At 52.8% G+C, this 21,136-nt stretch overlaps 1 non-coding gene across 1 annotated transcript; it reads left to right on the forward strand.

Annotated features, from left to right (window-relative positions):
- The first annotated feature begins 10,351 nt into the window (after positions 1-10,351).
- LOC138568353 (5.8S ribosomal RNA) lies at positions 10,352-10,502 on the forward strand. Its single transcript, XR_011302691.1, has one exon. It is a non-coding gene; the product is annotated as a 5.8S ribosomal RNA (ribosomal RNA).
- The last annotated feature ends 10,634 nt before the right edge of the window (positions 10,503-21,136 follow it).

Raw genomic sequence — 21,136 nt, forward strand, 5'->3', positions numbered from 1 at the left:
TCAGGATAAATCCAAGGAATTCGACTTCCGAAGTATGAAAAACGCACTTTTCCAATTTTGCATATAATTTATGCTGACGTCGTTTTTCTAATACAGCACAAACTTGTTTCACATGGTCTTGTTCAGAAGAAGAGTATACTAAGATGTCATCTATGTATACAAAAACAGAGACGTCTATGAGTTCGCGAAGGACATTGTTCATAAAATACTGGAAAGCTGCCGGTGTGTTGCAAAGCCCAAAAGGCATCACCTGGTATTCGAACATCTGTATTTGGTACGGAAGGCAGTCTTCCATTCGTCACCCTTTTTTACGCGTACCAGATGATACACCCCTCGGAGGTCCAACTTAGTGTAGATACAAGCATCTTTCACTTGGTCCAGTAGTTCTGGGATCAGGGGCAACGCGTATCGGTTTTTTACCGTTATTTGATTTAATGCACGATAGTCAATACAAGTCCTGAGGTCACCTTCCTTTTTAGGAACGAAGAATAAAGACAATGCCGCTGGAGACTTGCTATTAGCTAGGTATTGATCCAAATATTGACATAAATGAAGATTTTCGGGTTCTGTGAGGGCTTAGATTCTACTGCATGGACTTGAGCACCAAGTAGGAGATGGATCTTGCAATCGTATGATCTGTGGGGTGGTAACGTGTTTGCTTGGTTTTTTTGGAAAACATCCTGAAATTCCTGGTATTCCTGGGGTAACTGAGTTGTCGGATTCATGACCGTAGCCAGTTTTTTTATCAAAGTTCTTTCAGGGTAACAAGTGTGTGCACAATCCGAGAAGGTCACTCTCTTTTCTCGCTACTCAATACAAGGATTATGAGTTTCCAACCATGGCATCCCCAGAATTATTTGGAACTGTGGGGCCTTGATTAAGTCAAACACAATGTTCTCTCGATGCCCATCTTGATCCAACAGTGTCATCTCCATAGTTGAATGAGTTACTGGACCGGAAGCTATTTCGGTCCCATCGACGGTGGTGATTACATCAGTTGTGGTTTTTTCACAAAGAGACAGGTTCATCCTCGTAGCCAATTCTTGATCCATATAGTTTCCTATGGCTCCGCTATCAATGTATGCTCTCACTGCGTGCATACGAGATGGCTGTCGATGATCTATAAGGACCATTGGTATAATTAGGTGCGTGGTCTGAGTGTCCTTCTTCATGCTCGGAAAGTGGACCTCTACACTTGTCGGGCATGGTCGTTCCCCGGCTCTGATTCCATATTGATTTTGTCGGCGACTCCTATCACCTTCTTAGGTGGTTTCACTAGGCAATCCCGTATAAAATGCCCCAAGGTTCCACAATACAAACACAATTGTAACTGTCGCCTCTTGTCCTTTTCTTTTTGAGTCAAAGGTCCTTTAACCCCCCCCCCAATTTGCGTTGTCCTTAGGTCTTACCAATACTCGATTCTCGAATCTAGCCCGATCAGCCTTTCGATTCTGAAGTCTGTGATCTAACTGAACAACCAGGTCAATGTATTCAGCACATTCTTGAGGTGGGTTCACTACTTGTGCTAAAACATCTTTTAGTTCACCTCGTAGCCCACGATGAAATAGCGTAATCCGCTTGACTTCTGGCCATCCGGTTTCTACCACCAACCTATTGAAAGTTGCGATGTAGGTCAGCAAATCCTGGTTACCCTGATGCAAGGACAAAAGTTCATTATCCAAAACTTGGCCTTGAGAATGTCAGGCAAATAGTCTTTCCATGCTTAGTTGAAAGCCCTGAAATTCCTGAAGAAGAGGGTCATCCTGGTTGACTAGTGGAACAGACCAATCGGCTGCACTGCCACTGAGATACGATAGTACAAAGGCTACCTTTGCTTGATCATTCGGAAAGGCTCCAGGTCTACATAAAAAGTGCAGGCAGCACTGGTTCATAAACACGGCGAACCTTTAAGGGTCCCCCGCAAAGCGTTCTGGTGGTGCTAAAGGGACTGTCCCTGGTAAAATCACTTGTACTGGATTACTTGATTGAGCTTGGCAGGAGCTCCCCCGAGTCCAGGTAAAGGTGTGTGTCCAGCTTGAGCTTGAAGTAATTGTCTGGCGAGAACATCCGTACGTTCTTTTGCCACAATCAGTTCTCTCCTGAGAGCATTAGTCTCTTGACGGGCGGAATGCACTTCAGCCCTAACTTCCCCCAGTAGTTGGGCTAATTGGTCAGTCTCTGAGGTGTCCATGATGCCCGGGTGGAGATTTGTAGTAAGGCTTTGCGTTCTGTCACGCTCACCTGGATTCCACAGGGGCGCCGAACGAAGCTGGATGCTGCGGTCTCCACCAGTGTGACTCGTGGCGAAGTGATGATCGACTGCACTTGCCCACTCAGTTTCGTCTGCCTGGCCCGCAAGAGGATTTTCCAAGAAGCAGTAAAGGGAATTAGCCACCCGTGATAGAGGGGTTAATACTAACACTATCTTCCCGAAAACTTCTAGTGTTCCCCTTCATAAAGTCTCACCTTATAGTTAGGAAGGATGAACTCTCCATCCTGCGTTTGGAGTGCAAGGGCGCGTAGAACTTCAGTTACTTCACTGATCCGAAGGTATTTGGCAGAGTTGCAGACAAATAATGACTCCGAGGTAAGTTGTGTGTAAACCAAATGTATAGTTCTCTTAGAGTTCAAATGTCTGTTTATTCACTCATGCTCCTTTCATACCTTTCCCCATGCAGCGTGGTCCGAGGAGCGAGTTTGCCTCGATGGATGAAGGTAGCGCCTTGGTAAGAGTCCGTTTGCACCAAGCACTGCCACAAATTAAACACTGGTGGGGGCGAGGTTAGAAAGTTTGGCTTATTTTTTTATTTATTTTTATTTATTGTAACTGGTTTTATACAAACCCTTATACAACTCACACAAAAAGTACAATACAACAAATCATTATGAATAACTTAAGAGTAAGAATACATACTTTAAAAGTCTCAAACACATTGGGCCTCATTACTAGTATGGAGGTCGCCATGCCGCTCTGGTATGGCTACCCCCATACCGGGTACCGTGTCCGGGTTCCAGGAACGAGGAATTACCGGGCCATTACTACCTTGGAGGGCCTAGTAATTCTCTTTCCCAGGAACCCGGACCCAGTACATCACCATGTCCCCATAGGGCTCAATGGGAATGGGGAGGATGCTAACAACGGGCCCGTTAATGACGGGCCGGTTGTTAGCATCCTGGTCTGCTCGCGGGTGCTGGTAAGGACGTCTGGTCTATCTTTCTGCAGTACTGGAATTGGTTTACAACAAACCTTTACAAAAACGAAAACAAGAAATCCAATCAATACATCCTTCGATAACACACAGAACAGCCCATATACTTTCCTTTAGTCCTCTTATTGCCAACACCTCTCCCATTTGCAAGAGAGTAAATCGGAACCTTATAAAGGTGTCTCAATATCGCCTATCCGGACACTGACTTAGGTATTGCTCTAGTTTGGCATTAAGGGTGGCCATTCTGTCTAGGGCTGTATTGTGGAAGTGTTCAGAGAGGGAGTTGCATAGCGTTTGCGAGGAAGTGGTTGTGGCAGAGGTGCAGGCGGGGGTTCACGAATTCCTTTGAAGAGGGAAGATCAGGAGGAGCTCTTTGCAGCTGCTGCAGCAGTTTAGGGTTATTTTGCTGTAATAGGCTTTTTGGGCCTTTTGGATCTCTGGTTTGTAGTTTTGGTGATGGTGGGCGAACACTGGCTTGCATAAAGCGTTCTGGAGGCTCGACATTTGCGCTCACGTGAATGATTTTGATCACTGAGCTATGTTTAAAAGTGCCCTGCATATGTGCAAGAAGCCGAGTGCAGTCTGTTAGGTTGAAATGTGCAAGAAGCCGAGTGCAGTCAGTTAGGTTGAAGTGTTTTCGTATGCTGATGTGGTGGCAGAAGTTCGGGAGACAGATGAGCATTCAGTGGCAGGAGGAGTCAAATGGGGTGCCATCTACTTTGGGAGTTTCTGTAGTCAAGTCAGCCACTTAAATGGTGAACAAAAATGCACTGGTTCTTACAAAGAAGTAATTTGTTACTGTTTGTGATTGAGGTTATTAATTGAACAGCTCGGACCCTGAGCAACACAGAAAAGTTGCTGATTATTGTTAAGGCAACAGCGAATTTCCTGGAAATTTCAAGTTTTATCAGAGTCTATTGATCACTCTAGAAAAGTTGTGATAGGGTTATGGTTTACTTGGGGGATGTACAGTTTTTCACTGGGTTTTGCATGTTGCGCTAAATATAATGGTGGATGGTGCATTCCTTAGACTAGTGGAGAAGAGTGACAATCATAGCCGTACATCATCCTATTGGATGGAAACTAGTGGAGAAAAGTGACAATCATAGCCATACATCATCCTATTGGATGGAAAACACGTGAACCGCCTGCTGCGGAAAAACCCTAAGGTTGCTGTTGTCATCGCCCGCGAGAACTGTTTGTCTTCTTGGTTTGAAGAAACTATGCACTAGACAGCACTGCCCTGTAAGACAAAGAATGTTTTTTTTAGCTAAAGGCTTGCATTAGGGTTAATATGCATACCCAAAATGCATTGCTCATATTGCTGTGAAGTGGAGGTGCATTTATGTGCTGGCTACTGAGCAGCACTTTGGCACAAACGAATTATTCTACATTCACATTTCAGCTACAATGATTTATTCAAGCTTTTTTTTTTAACCAACCCTAAGTTTGCTGAGGGCGCTATACATAGCCTAGTGCTCAGCCAAATGCCTTTGGTATTTGTGAGAAAGTGTCAGTAAAGGTGGATCCGGGAAGTCTAGAATGGAGGAGGGGGGAGGAGGTGATGCTGAATCGATTGAGAATAGGGCATATGGGGCTGAATGACTGTTTAGAGTGGGGAAGCGAGAGTCGAGGGACTGTGCGGTGTGTGGAGTGTCTGAGACTGTGGAACATTTTCTGTTTAGGTGTGAGAGACATGCTGTATAGAGAGAATTGATGAGGGTTCGATTGTCTGCGCAGGGTGTGGCTGAGTTGAGTGGGAAGGCTTTGCTGGGAGGTGACGGGGTGAGTGGCAGGAGGAGGAGTAGTGTGTTGTTGGATTTTGTGAGGCAGACATGGCGGTGGGAGGAATTGTGAGTTTTACGTGGGTTGAATGCTGAATAGTGGATATGTGCACATCATCCAATTGGATGGGGAAGCGCCTGCCTGGGTCCGCCCACGCCTACACTAATTTAAAGAAAGCCTCCTAGCTTGTGTTGCAGTGATGAACCCCAATAAGTGTGAAATTGTATGCTTGAGTATTGAGAAGTGGGTAGAAGAGCCTGCTCTGTACATAAAGACACGTTTCTGGAGCTATAGCCGTGTGTTCGGGCTCTATTGTATATCCACAATGCTTTTCTCGTGTGATAAAGGTGAACTGGCAGTGATGGTTAATGAGTGGCAGCTGTTCCTAGGCTCATAGTGCACATGAATACGTACAAGCGCACCCAGTGCGTCTTTTTTCTAAAGTTAGCTTCGATCTCCCAAGGTCCATAGGAGCAGGACGCCTGGAGTGGGAGCAGTATGGTAGCGACTAGTTCCCATCCGAGAAAAGGACCATAGCAACGGCCCGCCCCCTCGTTGTCACGTGACCTCTAATGTCATTCGTGTGCTTTCCGGAGCAGAGAAGCGGTTCTGGAGCACGTTCAGTAAGCGGGCTGGGGCTGAGCGGGAATTTTGAACGCTCTGGCTGCCGCCGGTGCAAGTGCAACCGGACCCTGCCAACCTTTGGCTAGCAGCGTTTTGGGGTTGGCATTTCAACACCGGGAACATTTCTAGGAGGCCCTGGAGCGTCCTGAGCGGCAAGGCTCTGGCTGCCAGGCTGCAGGAACAGCAGCAACCCGTGTGCTTTTGGCAGGCTGTAAATTGGAATTTTCTTCCGGATACCGTGAACGTTCCTGCAAGACACCCGATTTAGACGGGGGAGCAGGAAATTACATTTACTTTAAAAATCATGCTCAGCTATTCAACATGAAAGGTATGGAGGGCTAAGAAAAGGAATAGGGAGACAGTGTATGCTTGTGTTTAACTGATCAACGGGGGTTAATAGAGTGATTTAATGTTTTATGACGGTGTGATTATTAGGATGCGTGGTTTTAGAGGCGGTTGGCTGGGGCTATCTGCGTGTGATTCGGGATGGCACACAGGCATCTGTTGCAAGGGGGAAGGGGCATCTTGCTATTTGGAAGAAGGATCAGGCATTATGTTATTGGACTAGAGGGAGGGATTGGGCATCATGCTGGGGTCTGAATGGTTGGATAGGGGCATGCTGGTGTAGGTCTGGTGGGATGAGCCACTTTTGCGTGGCTCTGGAGAAAGGGGGCACATTGGTGTGGGTCTGGAGGGATGGATAGGACATAGTGGTGTGGGTCTGGGTGAGGAATAGGGGCAGTGGTGTGGGTTGGGGTACATTGGTGTGGGTCTGGGGAGGGATGGAGGACATGGGTGTGTTTCTGGAGGGAGAGATGGGGCACAGTGGGCCTGGAGGGTGGCATGGGTCATCTAGGTGTGGGTTGGGAAGTGGAACGCGGCATCCTGGTGTGGCTCTGGAGGGAGGTGGTGGGGCACTTTGGTGTGGCTCTGGAGGGAAGTGGTGGGGCACATAGGTGTGGATCTGGGTGGAGGGATGGTGCACATGGGTGTGTTTCTGGAGGGAGAGATGGGGCACAGTGTGTCTGGAGGGTAGCATGGGTCATCTAGGTGTGGGTTGGGAAGTGGGACGGGGCATTTTGGTGTGGCTCTGGAGGGAGGTGGTGGGAGCACATTGGTGTGGCTCTGGAGGGAGGTGGTGGGGCACATTGGTGTGGATCAGAGGGTGCACCTGGGTTTGTTTCTGGAGGGAGAGATGGGGCACAGTGTGTCTGGAGGGTGGCATGGGTATCTAGGTATGGGTTGGGAAGTGGGACGGGGCATTTTGGTGTGTCTCTGGAGGGAGGTGGTGGGGGCACATTGGTGTGGATCTGGGTGGAGGGATGGTGCACATGGGTGTGTTTCTGAAGGGAGAGATGGGGCACAGTGTGTCTGGGGGGTGGCATGGGTATCTAGGTATGGGTTGGGAAGTGGGACGGGGCATTTTGGTGTGTCTCTGGAGGGAGGTGGTGGGGGCACATTGGTGTGGCTCTGGCGGGAGGTGGTGGGGCACATTGGTGTGGATCTTGGCGGAGGGATGTTGCACATGGGTGTGTTTCTGGAGGGAGAGATGGGGGAACAGTGTGTCTGGTGGGTGGCATGGGTCATCTAGGTGTGGGTTGGGAAGTGGAACGGGGCATTTTGGTGTGGCTCTGGAGGGAGGTGGTGGGGGCACATTGGTGTGGCTCTGGAGGGAGGTGGTGGGGCACATTGGTGTGGATCTTGGCGGAAGGATTGTGCACATGGGTATGTTTCTGGAGGGAGAGATGGGGAACAGTGGGTCTGGTGGGTAGCATGGGTCATCTAGGTGTGGGTTAGGAAGTTGGACAGGGCATCTTGGTGTGGCTCTGGAGGGAGGTGGTGGGGGCACATGGGTGTGTTTCTGGAGGGAGGGATGGGGCACAGCGGGTCTGGAGGGTGGCATGGGTCATCTAGGTGTGTGTTGGGAAGTGGGATGGGGCATCTTGGTGTGGCTCTGGAGGGAGGTGGTGGGGGCACATTGGTGTGGATCTGGAGGGAGGTGGTGGGGGCACATTGGTGTGGATCTGGGTGGAGGGATGGTGCACATGGGTGTGTTTCTGGAGGGAGAGATGGGGCACAGTGGGTCTGGTGGGTAGCATGGGTCATCTAGGTGTGGGTTAGGAAGTTGGACGGGGCACATTGGTGTGGCTCTGGAGGGAGGTGGTGGGGCACATTGGTGTGGCTCTGGAGGGAGGTGGATGGGGCACATGGGCGTGTTTCTGGAGGGAGAGATGGGGCACAGTGGATCTGGATGGTAGCATGGGTGATCTAGGTGTGGGTTAGGAAGTTGGACGGGGCATCTTGGTGTGGCTCTGGAGGGAGGTGGTGGGGGCACATGGGTGTGTTTCTGGAGGGAGAGATGGGGCACAGTGGGTCTGGAGGGTGGCATGGGTCATCTAGGTGTGTGTTGGGAAGTGGGATGGGGCATCTTGGTGTGGCTCTGGAGGGAGGTGGTGGGGGCACATTGGTGTGGATCTGGAGGGAGGTGGTGGGGGCACATTGGTGTGGATCTGGGTGGAGGGATGGTACACATGGGTGTGTTTCTGGAGGGAGAGATGGGGCACAGTGGGTCTGGACGGTGGCATGGGTCATCTAGGTGTGGGTTGGGAAGTGGGACGGGCATCTTGGTGTGGCTCTGGAGGGAGGTGGTCGGGTCCCATTGGTGTGGCTCTGGAGGGAGGTGGTGGGGGCACATTGGTGTGTTTCTGGAGGGAGGTGGTGGGGCACATTGGTATGGCTCTGGAGGGAGGTGGATGGGGCACATGGGCGTTTTTCTGGAGGGAGAGATGGGCACAGTGGGTCTTGAGAGTGGCATTGGTCATCTAGGTGTGGATTGGGAAGTTGGACTGGGCATCTTGGTGTGGCTCTGTAGGGAGGTGTTGGGGGCACATTGGTGTGGGTTTGATGGGAGGGATGGGGACATTGGTCTAGGGAGGGATGACCGGATATTGGTGTGGGTCTGGAAGGAGGGGACGGGGCACATTGGTGTGGGTCTGGGCGGATGGGGGCATACTAGGATGGGTGGTTTTAGAGGGGGTTGGCTGGGGCTATCTGCATGTGATTCAGGATCGGCACATGGGCATCTGATGCAAGGGGCATCTTGCTATGTAGAGGGAGGATGGTGCATTACGGTATTGGTCTAGAGGGAGGGATGGGGCATCTTGGTGTGGTTCTGAGAGGAAGGGATGGTGCACATGGGTGTGGGTCTGTAGGGAGGGATGGGGACATTGCTTTGGGTATGAAGGGAGGCACAGGACACATTGATGTGCATCTGGAGGGAGGGATGGGGCACATTGGTGTGGGTCTGGAGGGAAGGATTTGGGCTCATTGGTCGGAGGACGGATAGGGGCATCTTTCTGTGTGGAGGGAGCATGGGCCATCATGGTATGGGTCTTGAGGAAGGAATTGTGCATCGTGGAGTCTGGATCGGAGGGGGCATTGTTGATATGGAATGGGCATATGATGGGGGCATGTCAGGGAATGGTGGAGCATGTGGGTCAGGGCTGGAGCGCTCTGGTGGGAAGGAAGGGGGCATCTGAGTGTGAATGGAGGGATGGGGAATGTTTGTCTGGAGAGAAGGATGTTGGTTTATTGGAGTGGTGGGAGCATGTGTGTGTCGAAGGGATGGGGTAATCGGGTGTGGGTATAGAGAGAGGGCGAATGGCGCCATCTGAGTGTGGAGGTAGAGAGGAAGCATATGGGTGTGGCTCTGAGGGGTGGAGCATCTTGGTGTAGGTATGGAGGGACGGATGTTGGTGTCTTTGTGGGTTCGGATGGAGGGATGGTGGCATGTAGGACAGGAGGGAGGTGGCATTTGAATCTGGAACGTGTTTGGAAGGAGAAATGGGGCATTTGAGTGTGAATGGTTTCTGCTTGTGGGTGGGGGCATAAAGGATCATTAACAGCGGAGCAGCCGGAGGGAGAGCCGTGCGCCCGACCTCGGTTGCATCCCAGACGTGCACACCCACATCCCGGGGCACCTCTCGCAGAGCGGTCCGGTGCGCGTGGTCAACCAGCCCCCTCTCCTCACTGAGCCCACATCTGCGCTGGCCGGGGGCGCACACTCCTCTCTCTGACCTGCCAGCGGCTGGGCATTGGTGGGGACACCCCGGTCACCAGGGAAGCCCTGACTGGGAGCAGCCGGGAGCCGAGGGAAACCTAACTGCTCTCGAGGGGTGCCTCCCCAGGCAGACAGGCACCCGGGCAAGCCAGGCATGATCCATGGTGCAGCTGGCTCACTTGACGGTGGGCGCCAAGGTTCCAGCCGCCCACATCTGTGTGTGAGCAATGGCCAGGCCCGCTGGCACAGTGGGTGACCTTCCCTCTTGCCCAGGTACCTGGAGCTGGGACCTATGCGGCCGGGCTGGGGTTTGAAGACTCTAGTGGTCCCACCCGACCCCCTGTCTGTGCTGTCTCTGGCCTGCCTCGTTGTCCATTTCCCAGCCTCCCTCCCAAAAGGGAAGCGGAAGGGGTCGGGGAAGGATGAGTGGATCGGGCCGTGTGAGCAGGTGGCGGAGCGGCCTACCTCCATCCCCCTGGGAAGCGCTGTGCTGCTGCAGCTGGCGGTCAGGCTGAGCACCTGGATTATTATTTTTTATTTTTTTGAAACCACAATTTTTTCGGCCGAGCTAGACAGGGAGCTGGGCTGTCCTGACACAGCCAGTGCTGCCTCCCCCAACCTCTCCTGCACCGGCAGGGTCAGGCCGACGTCTAGGACAAAAACAGTTGCCTGTGGCTCTTGGCGGTGGATCACTCGACTCGTGCATCGATGAAGAACGCAGCTAGCTGCGAGAATTAGTGTGAATTGCAGGACACATTGATCAACACTTCGAACGCACCATGTGGCCCTGGGTTTTTCCCGGGACTACGCCTGTCTGAGGGTCGCTTGTACATCAATCGCCCCGGGTTCACTCCTTTGGCGTGGCTGGGGCTGTCGCAGGGACCCCATTCCATTCATCCCCCTAAGGTCAGACCCCGATCAGCACCGTCGCTGGATCCTTGGATCTGGCGCGCAAGCTCATTGCCGACGCGTCCTGGTTTCCCCAGTTTCCCCACCTCATGCTGGTTTCGGGAGGGCCGGGTGGCCGACGCGCCCCGGATGTGGTGGCAGCGGCAGCAGGCTTTAAAAAAGCCTGGCGCACCTTCACCCTACCCCGGGGCACCTGGCCGTGCTGTGTGTGGCTGTCTTTGGTGTCCCACGGCTGCCAGCGCAGGATGGCCATGGAGCACGGACCTCGTGACCATGTGGGCTTCGGTCACAGATTGGGCCAGAATACACTCGCCAGAGCCAAGGGCAGGGGCAACCCCCCATACGGGCCCGAGACCAGCTGCCCTGAGCTTTGTGCTCCCCGACCACGGCCTCAGATCAGACATGGTGACCTGCTGAATTTAAGCATATTACTAAGCAGAGGAAAAGGAACTAACCAAGATTCCCTCAGTAACGGCCAGTGAAAAGGGAAGAGCCCAGCGCCGAATCCCCATTCAGCAGCAGGCATGGGAAATGTGGCGTACAGAAGACCGACTCCCCGGCATCACTCAGGGGGCTCAAGTCCTTCTGATCGAGTCTCCCCATGCGGATGGTGTTAGGCCGATAGCAGCCTCTTGCACACCGGGATCAGGTCTTCTTGGAGTCAGGTTACTTGGGAATGCAGCCCAAAGCGTGTGGTAAACTCTGTCTAAGGCTAAATACAGGCGCAAGACTGGTGACCAACAAGTACCGTAAGGGAAAGTTGAAGAGAGTTCAAGAGGGTGTGAAACGGTTGAGCGGTAAACTGGTGGGGTCTGTGCAGTCCACCCACAGGATTCAACACGGCAGGCAGGTTGGTCACCTGGAACGGTGGAGGCCCTTGCGGGTCTGCGGCCCGGCACATCCAGCCCCAGCAGGGTGCATTTGGGAAGGCCCCAGGGGGCAGGTGGCTCTCTGCTCCAGCAGAGTGTTACAGCCCCCTGACAGCAGTTTTGCTGTGTCCACGGGGCTGAGGGAGATAGACCACCACCGGGCCCTTATCCGGAAACTGTCCTGGCCCCTCTTCGGGGTTGCTAGAGTGGCTACGGGAGACGGGGCTCCCGATGTGACTGTGGTGGACTGCCCTCAATACACCCCAACCACGTCGTGCTGCCGGGCGGGGAGGCCCACAAAGGGCGCCAGGGGTCGGTTAACCACCCGACCTGTCTGGAAACACTGACTAAGAATATAATGCCTGCCCGAGTCGGAGGGATGAATGAAACCCTGTGATGTAATGATGTTGAGGGCCGGTGCCCGGCGATTGCAGTGGCATCCTGTCGCGGTGGGTTCTCCACCGACCCGTCTCCCCCGCTCTGTTAGAGATGATGCATGAGCGTGTGTGATAGGACCCGAAAGATGGTGAACTCGGCCTGGTGGAGGTCCGTAGCGGTCCTGATGTGTAAATCGGTCATCCGACCTGGGTATAGGGGCAAAAGACTAATCGAATGATATAGTAGCTGGTTCTCTCCGAAGTTTCACTCAAGGTAGCTGGCGCACGGAAACCCCAGTTTTATCTAGCAAAGCGAATGATTAGAGGTCTTGGGGCCAAAATTATCTCAACCTGCTCTCAAGCTTTAAATGGGTATGAAGCACGGCTTGCTGGCGTGGAGCATGGTATTGTATGAAAGTGCTCAGTGGGCAACTTTTGGTAAGCAGAACAGGCGCTGCGGGATGAACCGCACCCGGGGTTAAGGCGCATGATGCAGATGCTCATCAGTCCCCAGAAACGGTGTTGGTTGATATAGACAGCAGGATGGTGGCCATGGTAGTCGGAATCCGCTAAGGAGTGTGTAACAACTCACCTGTCGAATCAACTAGCCCTGAAAATGGATGGCCCTGGAGCATCAGGCCCATACCAGGCCGGCGTTGAGAGCCGCGGGGGCTAAGTCAGACGAGTAGGAGGGCTGCTGCAGTACGCACAGAAGCCCGGGGCGAGGGCCCGAGTGGAGCCGCCGCATGTGCAGATCTTGGTTGTAGTAGCAAATATTAAAACGAGAACTTTGAAGAATAAAGTGGAGAACGGTTCCATGTGAACAGAAGTTGAACATGGGTCAGTCAGTCCTAAGGGATGGGCGAGCGCCGTTCGGAAGGGATGGGCTATGGCCTCCATTGCCCTCAGCCGATCGACAGGAAGTCAGGTTCAGATCCCCAAATCCAGAGTGGCAGGGACGGGCGCCCTTGCGGCGTCCAGTGCGGCAATGCAAATGATCCCAGAGAAGCCGGCGGGAGCCGCACAGAGTTTTTTTTTTTTTTTTGGGAAAAAACAATTCCATCATCAGATTCAGCGTCAGAGTGTTACAATCAGCATTGTCCAGTCTCATGAAACTCCCTCCCTCCTAACTTCAGCCCATATGTCCATGTCATCATCCTGTGATTTTTCAGGCGGGTTTATCGTCGTCTCTTTATCCGTTTTATCATCGCTCTGATCAGACTGGGGGGGCCACTCATGGTAGCCACCAGCTGCCTCCATTGAATTAGGGGTCCTACCTCCTCCTCCCCTCCCCTACAAACCGTGTCCCACCAAACAGCCGTTTCTGCCTCTGCCCATTTTAAGAGGTCAGCCCACCACAACTCTATCCTCCGCCTCTGGGCTGCCTTCCAGCACATTGCTATCCTTCGTTTGGCCAGGACATATGCTAGATCTTTCATTTTGCTTATGTGCCTTAAGTTACGTGGCCTAGGGAATCCCCCCAGCATGCATGCCCAGGCCGACTCCACCTTCAGTGTAATACCGCTTCCTGCTAAGCGTGTCCCCACCTCAGGGCAGGCCCAAAACATGTGGAGTAGCCCAGCCTCCTCCACCCCATACGTAGGGCATTTCTGAGTCGTATGGCCACCAAACCTAGCGATCTTACTGGGGGTGAGCTATGCTCTATGTGTGACATATAGTTGGATCTGCTGGAGCCTTGCGTTCTAGGACACTTTTTTATGATATCTTTGGGCTCTTTTCCAGAGCCCATCCGACATGGGCTCTCCCACTTCAACCTCCCAAAGTTGTCTGTTGGGTCAAGTCCTTCCCCACCTTGGACCCCAACAGCTCGTATATGCGGGAAATCTCATGCCCACCCTCTGAAATATCATATATAGCCTCCATAGTGGCATCCGGTTGTCCGGTGAGCACCTCTGTTGGCCACTTCACTCGTACTCTCTTGACAATTCTGGTGTAAGTTATGTACTGCCCTTTATGCACCCCAGTATCTTCGATCAGGTTCGGGAATTCTAATGCCTCCCCTTCCAGCCATATGTCTCCCAGGGTGGCCAGGCCCACTGGTTCCCAGTACTTGCGGACCCCTTGTATCAGCTGGGGATCCTCTCCACATAGTGCTGCAAGTGGCACCTGCATAGAGTACGGAACCAGGTGTCCCGCAATCTGCCACGTTCTGTGCCATATCTCCCATCCCAGTACCAGCAGCCCCGCCATCCCCCGGACCCTCGACTTGGACAGCCACACCACTTCTTTGTGAAAGAAGGGGAGCAGTTCCCTGCACAGCAGCCTGGTTTCTGCCGTCTCCTCGCCAGACAGCCATCTTGCTACATACTGCAGCTGCCCTGCCAGATAGTATAGCTCAAAATTTGGCAGGTTGATCCCTCCCCTATCACACGAGTTCTGTAGTTTCCAGAGGGCCACCCTGTTCCTGGAGTTGCCCCAGATGAAGCTCCTACACAGGCTATGGAGGCTAGCGAAAAAGCGCCTCGGGATCCCATGCGGGATGTTAACAAAGAAATGCAACAGTATGGGCAAAACTACCATTTTTAGCAGAGCAGCCCTCCCCACCATAGCCAGGGGTAACCTGGACCAGAATCCCATGCTGTTCTTAATTCCTTCTACTGCTTTAACCGTGTTGCGTGCATGTCCTTCTGCCATATGGTATATGTCAATTCGGAGATATCGGAACGACTTTGTGTGCCAGGGTAATCGGCAACACTTGCAGACTCCTGGGCAAGACAAGCTTGTATCTCCCCAGAGGGAACACGCTAGACTTTTGGGGGTTAACCGCTATGCCAGAGAGAACGGCAAATTGCTACATCATGTCTAGAATATATTGCATGTTCTCTTCTGGGTAGCGTAAATATAATAGTATGTCGTCCGCATATAAAGAAAAAAATTGCATGCCATCCGCAGTGCGAATACCTATCTCCTCGTATTGCTGTCTCAGGCAGGTGGCCAATGGCTCCAGTGCCCATATGTATAACATGGGCGACCACGGCCAGCCCTGTCTAGTGCCTCTGCTTAGTTACCATTTGTCCGAAATGATAGCACCCGTTTTGACCCTGGCGATCGGGGAGCTGCATAACATTGTCACCCACCTGAGGTACCCCGGTCCCATTCCATAGCCCTTAAAGGTTGCGATCAACTAGGGCCTTTTCACTGGCTCGAAGGCCTTGACCGCATCTAATGAAACTATTGCCAGTTCACCTGGGTCATTTTTTGTCTGGTCAAGGATGTGATGCAGTCTTCTGAGATTATCAGTTATGTTCCTGACATAGCCCGTTTGGTCGGCGTGTATCAGTTTACCAATGACAGCCTTAAGCCTATTTGCCAGTACAGCAGTGAGGATTTTACTAACCTGATTGAGCATCGATAAGGGCCTGTACGACCCACAATCAGTGATAGGCTTGCCCGGCTTCAGAAGCGGGATAATCACCGCCTCTCGCAGGGTCTCTGGTAGCCTGCCTTGCTCATATGACTGGTTAAGCATGGCCAGCAGCGGGGGAAGCAAGGTTTTATAAAATTCACTTGGAAGCCCATCGGACCCGGGGGCCTTACAGGTGGGCAAGTAGCGAACCACTAGTTCGGGTTCTTCCATCGTAATAGGGGCATCTACGTCTGCGCGTTCTGCCTCATCTAAGGTGGGTAGGCCCATGTCCTCCAATTTTACCCGAATTTCGCGGTCTCTAGGGCCACCTGGGTCCTCATAAAGATGTTTATAGAATCTCAGGAACTCCTCATTCACCCCCTCCTGGGTATTCTGAGTCCACCCTCCCTTGCCTTTAATTTCCCTGATCACCGTTCGCGGCGTCTCACTCTTGTATAGCCAGGCCAGCAACCTGCCCGGCTTACCTCCCCCTGCGTGCTGTCTCTCCACTTATTTCTTATAGCTTAGTTTACATAACCTGTCCCAGCAGTCCCCACTGGCCTGTTGTAATTGCCTTATCCTGTCTCTGTCCTCATCAGCGGTGCCTTCCGTACGCATCCTGCCCTCCAACTCCTCCTCAATTCCCTCCACTCTGCTCTATGCCCCCCTGGAGTCCCCTAGACTTCGAAATGGCAACCCCCCGCAAAACCACCTTAAACGCCTCCCAAACAGTTCCCATAGAGCTTACACTACCAGTATTTATCTCGAAGTACTCAGTGATCGCCTCTCTTAAATCCTCCCTGAATCCCGGGTCCTGCAGAGCCTCGGCTCTGAGTTTCCAAGTGGGAATCCGTGCCCTGGGAGGTTGATGCCGCCACTCCAGGACCAGGGGGGAGTGGTCCAAAAGCACCCTAGCTTTGTATTCCGCACCTTCCATCTCTCCTACCAACTCTGTGGAGGCGAACACATAGTCTAATCTTGTGTGAAGGGCGTGTGGTGCTGTATAGTGAGAGTATTGTCTATCCACTGGATGCAACTGCCTCCAGACATCCACTAGGTCGAAGAGGGCCTGCAGCACCTTTGCTGCTGGGGTTGGTTTGTCTATCTTACTATCCGATCTGTCAACATTAGGGTTAGGTACACAGTTAAAATCACCTCCCCAAATAATCCCACCACCCAGCAGAGGGCCGACTCTACCGTACAGGGTCCTAAAGTAAGCCGCTGTGTCCTGGTTAGGGGCATATAAATTTACAATACACACTTCTCGGTTTTCCAATATACCCTTCACAGCAGTCAATCTGCCATCTGGGTCACCCGTGACCTGAAGCAGCTGAAATGGTACCTGCGGCGCCACCCAGATGATAACTCCTCTAGCGTAGGCCGAGTATGTGGACCCTACCAGGCACCCCCTCCACTTCTTCTTAACCACCTCCAATTTCTCCCTAGTGAGGTGGGTCTCTTGCAATAATGCTATGTCGGTCCTCAACCTTTTCAGATACATCATCACCTTGTTACGTTTCAGATAGCTGTTGAGGCCCCTGACATTCCAGGTAACCACTGTAAGGCACCCTGGCGCCATCACCATGATATCCCGCCCCTTAAGGGTCACATTTTGGCTCAATACCCTTTCCCTCCCATCAAACTTCCCTCCAACCCCCTTCCCAACTCCCCATCCCCCAACTTCAAACCACTGCACACCCCTCTCACCCTCCCACCTCCCCCACTTCGTCTACCCCAACCCCAACAAGTGCCCAGCTCCATCCCTGGATCTCGGGCCCCCCTGCGTTTGGTTCTGCCCTAAAAGGCCCCAGCCCAGAACCCAGCAGGGTGTCACCGAACTACCAGTGACCTAACTAAACTATTCGCTATGGGGGTGTGAGGTCATGCTCCGTATAGCTTCTATATCAAGGTTTCCAGTGCCACTGTCTCATATTTATAATTGTAGCTCTGAACACACTCCTCTGCCGGTATATGCAATGCTATATTCAAGTCCCATTGTCATGAGCTGCAGCACCTAGGGCGCTTTTCCGACGCATGTTACTTATCTCCACCTTCTGCTCCCTGGATGTCCGGTTCCTGGGGACAGCTCTGCGCATCTAACCATCCCATGGCGTCCTCTGGGGTGTCAAAAAACAAGGTTCTGCTTTTGTAGAAAACCTTCAGTTTAGCTGGAAAAAGCAGCATGTACCTATGGCCTGCATCCCGCAATCTTCTTTTCACGGACCCAAAGTTCATGCGGCTGCGCTGTACTTGCAAGGTATAATCCGGGTATGCCGTTATGTTCGCAGCACCTCTTTGTATCGTGCCGCCCTTCCGAAAGTGTTCAAGGATTTTCTTCCCGGTCCCGGTAGTTTAGGATCTTCGCTATCACCGACCTGGGGGGGGGTAGGGTTCCCCGGCGGTGGCTTCCTCATCAGGGCCCTGTGTGCCCTCTCTACAGCGAACCCCTAGGACAGAGCTTCCCCGGTTATCTCCTGTAATAGCATAGACTCGATGTATTCGTAGGGTTAGTTCCTCAGCTCCTTCCGACAATGGGAATATTGTTCCTTCGGGCGCGTCCCTCCGCCTCTTCCGACCTGCTCTCCAGATTGCCCACACGTTGTACCAAGGCGTGAAGTTCAGATTTATGGGCAGCACAGGCTGCTGTGTTCGGGGCCACCTCTTTTTCCAGGTCCTCCGTGCGCTCAGCCAACAATCGTACGTCTTGCCGGAGAAGATTTACGTCCTCCTGCACCGCTCCAACTTTGAGCTCAAGTACAGCTTTCAATTCACTGATTGCCAGGCCCAGTTTGGTCTCCAAGGCCACTTTCAGGTCGGCAATCGCCGCAAGTACCTCCTGGTTGCCCATAATGTCTGGGCCCTCAGCGGGGGTCATGTCTTTCTTCCTGGCCCCTTCTGCACCTGGTGGTGTTTTGGCAAAATCGTCCAGTGTGGGCTGCTTGCCTTTCTGTCTGATGGGTTTGTTGGACATCTTGTTGCGTCAGGGTAAAGTGAGTCGGCCCCAAAACGTGCTGTCCTCTTTTAGAACGTGCTAAATTGCCCAAAATGTCTAAGCCCGGCCTGATCGTTTCAGGGGTGTCCTCCAGCGACCTCCCCTATTTCTAGAATGGACTGTGTCCTCCCATGTACCCATGTGGGTTCATTCAGCCTTCACAGGACTAAGGACCCTGACCCAGTCGATCTAGCTCCCCGGGCTGTCTGCCTGGCGGTGGTGTGGCTCTGCGGGCTCAGGTGGCCACTCTTGCTGGTCCCCACTTTCATGGTGCAACCCCATACACCTTCATCTGCACTTACCTCTTGCGGCCACCTCGGGCACGTTGTCTGCGTCTCTTTGTTCCCACTTCAGGCGGCTGCAAGTCTCTGTGTTTCTGTCTAAGCCTGTCTGTGCCGCTCGGGTGGCTGGATCAGCATTCATAAATCAATCATAGGCATGTCTTGTTCTTCGTTGTGCTATTGTGTTTACTAGCCTCCACAGGATGGTTTAGTGGAGTTTGTTGCAGGTTGGGTTGCCGATGTGTGCCTGCGCCTCTTCGTCTCACGGTGCGGCGCTGGGTTTATTGTGTCATGGGCATTTCAGCTTATCAGCTGTCTGTGAGCAGCAACAGTGCTCTTTTCTCTCCTCCCATCACCTCATTAAAGGAGACGGATGCTCCCAGCGTTGCCTCCCTCTGATCGATCCGCTTGGTGCACAGCGTACCGGGCAGCTCCCTGCGTCTATATACACGCGCGCATTGGCGCCATTTTGAATGCGCTATCCAAGCTCCGCATCGCAGCCCATTCAAAGAATTGCTTGGCAACGTGATAGTTAGTTAAATATAAGTCAGTAGTGCTCTGGTCGTCACCGGTTCATTCTAGTTACTGGTTCCACATTCCACCATGCAATAGTTCCATGTTTGCAGGGTCAGCGCTCTGCATGACCCTGCCCTGTGCTGCAAAAAGATCAACTCCCTTGTCCCCGGTGGATGCGTGAACTTATACACGTTGCAAAGGGTGATATGATTAAGCTGGCATCTGTTTTGCTAGGAGCTGCTATCGCATCTAATCAGGGTCCCCCTGTGTGCCTCCGTCAGGTCTCAGGCAACCCTTAGGCTGTGCTCGGCTTTATTATCAGTGAAACTTGATTGCATCCGTTTCAGGGTCTTCCTGTGTGGCACTCCGTATACTAAGCTGGCCCTGTACATCCGTGTTATTGCGTTACCTTCGGTCCGGATGGCCGCAACACGGAGCCTGCAGCCGTGGACACCATGCGCGACCCGAAAAGCTGCCCTGTCATAGGCCTGTCTAATGACCAAGTCTCCACTCCGGCTGCAAGCAAAACCACCCATAATGCTTGGACGGCTCACACGCCGTCACTTCGCTACAGCTGCTTGTGGGCACGCCGGTGCCTCGTATGTGTTGCGCATACACTGCCGAGTATTGCAGTGTATATTGTACTGTCACTTATTCATGGGTGAGCAGCCGTGTAGTCTATCACGCATACACGCGGACTGCTTGGGGTTCCAGTCCCGTTTCGTCGCGCACCGGGCATGCGCTTTTCAATCACAGCACTGTTCGTTTGCCGTTTTACTCCGACGTCGGGCTTCTCCCCCAGGTCCCGCGCTGTGGCCACAGGGGGTCTTCACAGCTCTGCTCTACTCGCGGCCCCTTCTGGCAGACCCGATCTGAGCGCAGCTCTCTCTCCTACAACGGGCTGCTCGCGAGTCAGCTGTCCTCCACAACTCTTTGTTGTTGGCGGATCGCCATTTTAGATTCCTCACAAGCGCACCGCCACAAAATTCTTCCGGCTGATTTCACTCGCATCTCCAGCTCCAGTTGGGCAGTGTTAGTTCATGAACTCGGGCAAACGATGTATTCAGACCAGGATGGTTTCAATGTGTCACATTTTCTCGGATCATTTCAGGATCATCAGGAGCCTCCTTGGAAACACGTCCTCCTACATGGCTCTGTAGCCACGCCCCCAGCTGCACAGAGAGTTCTTTTCTTTTCTTTGTGAGGGGCAGGGCACCCTGGAATGGGTTTGCCCCGAGAAAGGGGCCCGACCTTTGCAAAGCGTTGCTGTTCCGGCGGCGTCCGGTGAGCTCCTGCTGGTCCTTAAAAATCTGGGTGAGATTTTGTAAATCTCGTGCCAGGCCGTACCCATATCCGCAGCATGTCTCCAAGGCGGACAACCTCTGGCATGTCAGAACAATGTAGGTACGGGAAGTCAGCCTCTGGATGCGAGCCTGTCCCTTCCTGGGGATCACCCCAGCTGCAGTGTTCGCCAATCTTGTTCTTCCTCTGGGGGTTCAGGGCCGGCATTCTGCCTCGGCGACACCTAGCAGCTGACTTGGAACTGGTGCGGACCAGGGGAATCTGACTGTTTAATTAAAACAAAGCATTGCGAAGGCCTGTGGAGGGTGTTGACGCAATGTGATTTCTGCCAAGTGCTCCTAATGTCAAAGTGAAGAAATTCAATGAAGCGTGGGTAAATGGATGAGGTAACTATGACCTTTAAGGTATCCACATGCCTCGTCATCTTTCTGAGATTCCCACTGTCCCTATCTACTATTTAGCGAAACCACAGCCAAGGGAACAAGCTTGGCAGAATCGTCGGGGAAAGAAGACCTGGTTGAGTTTGACTCTAGTCTGGCACTGTGAAGAGACATGAGGTAGGATAAGTGGGAGGCCCTCGGGCCGCTGGTGAAATACCACTACTCTTATTGTTTTTCCACTTACCCGGTGAGGCGGGGGGCGAGCCCCATGGGGCTCTCGCTTCTGGCTCCAAGCACCCGGCACCTGCCGGGCACGACCCGCTCTGGGGACAGTGGCAGGTGGGGATTTTGACTGGGGTGGTACACCCTGTCAAAGGATAACGCAGGTGTCCTAAGGCGAACTCAAGGAGGACAGAAACCTCCTGCGGAGCAGACGGGCAAAAGCTAACTTGATCTCGATTTTTC

This window comes from Ambystoma mexicanum, chromosome 2p (assembly GCF_040938575.1).
Source record: "Ambystoma mexicanum isolate Mex_15411 chromosome 2p, UKY_AmexF1_1, whole genome shotgun sequence".
NCBI lineage: Eukaryota > Metazoa > Chordata > Amphibia > Caudata > Ambystomatidae > Ambystoma > Ambystoma mexicanum.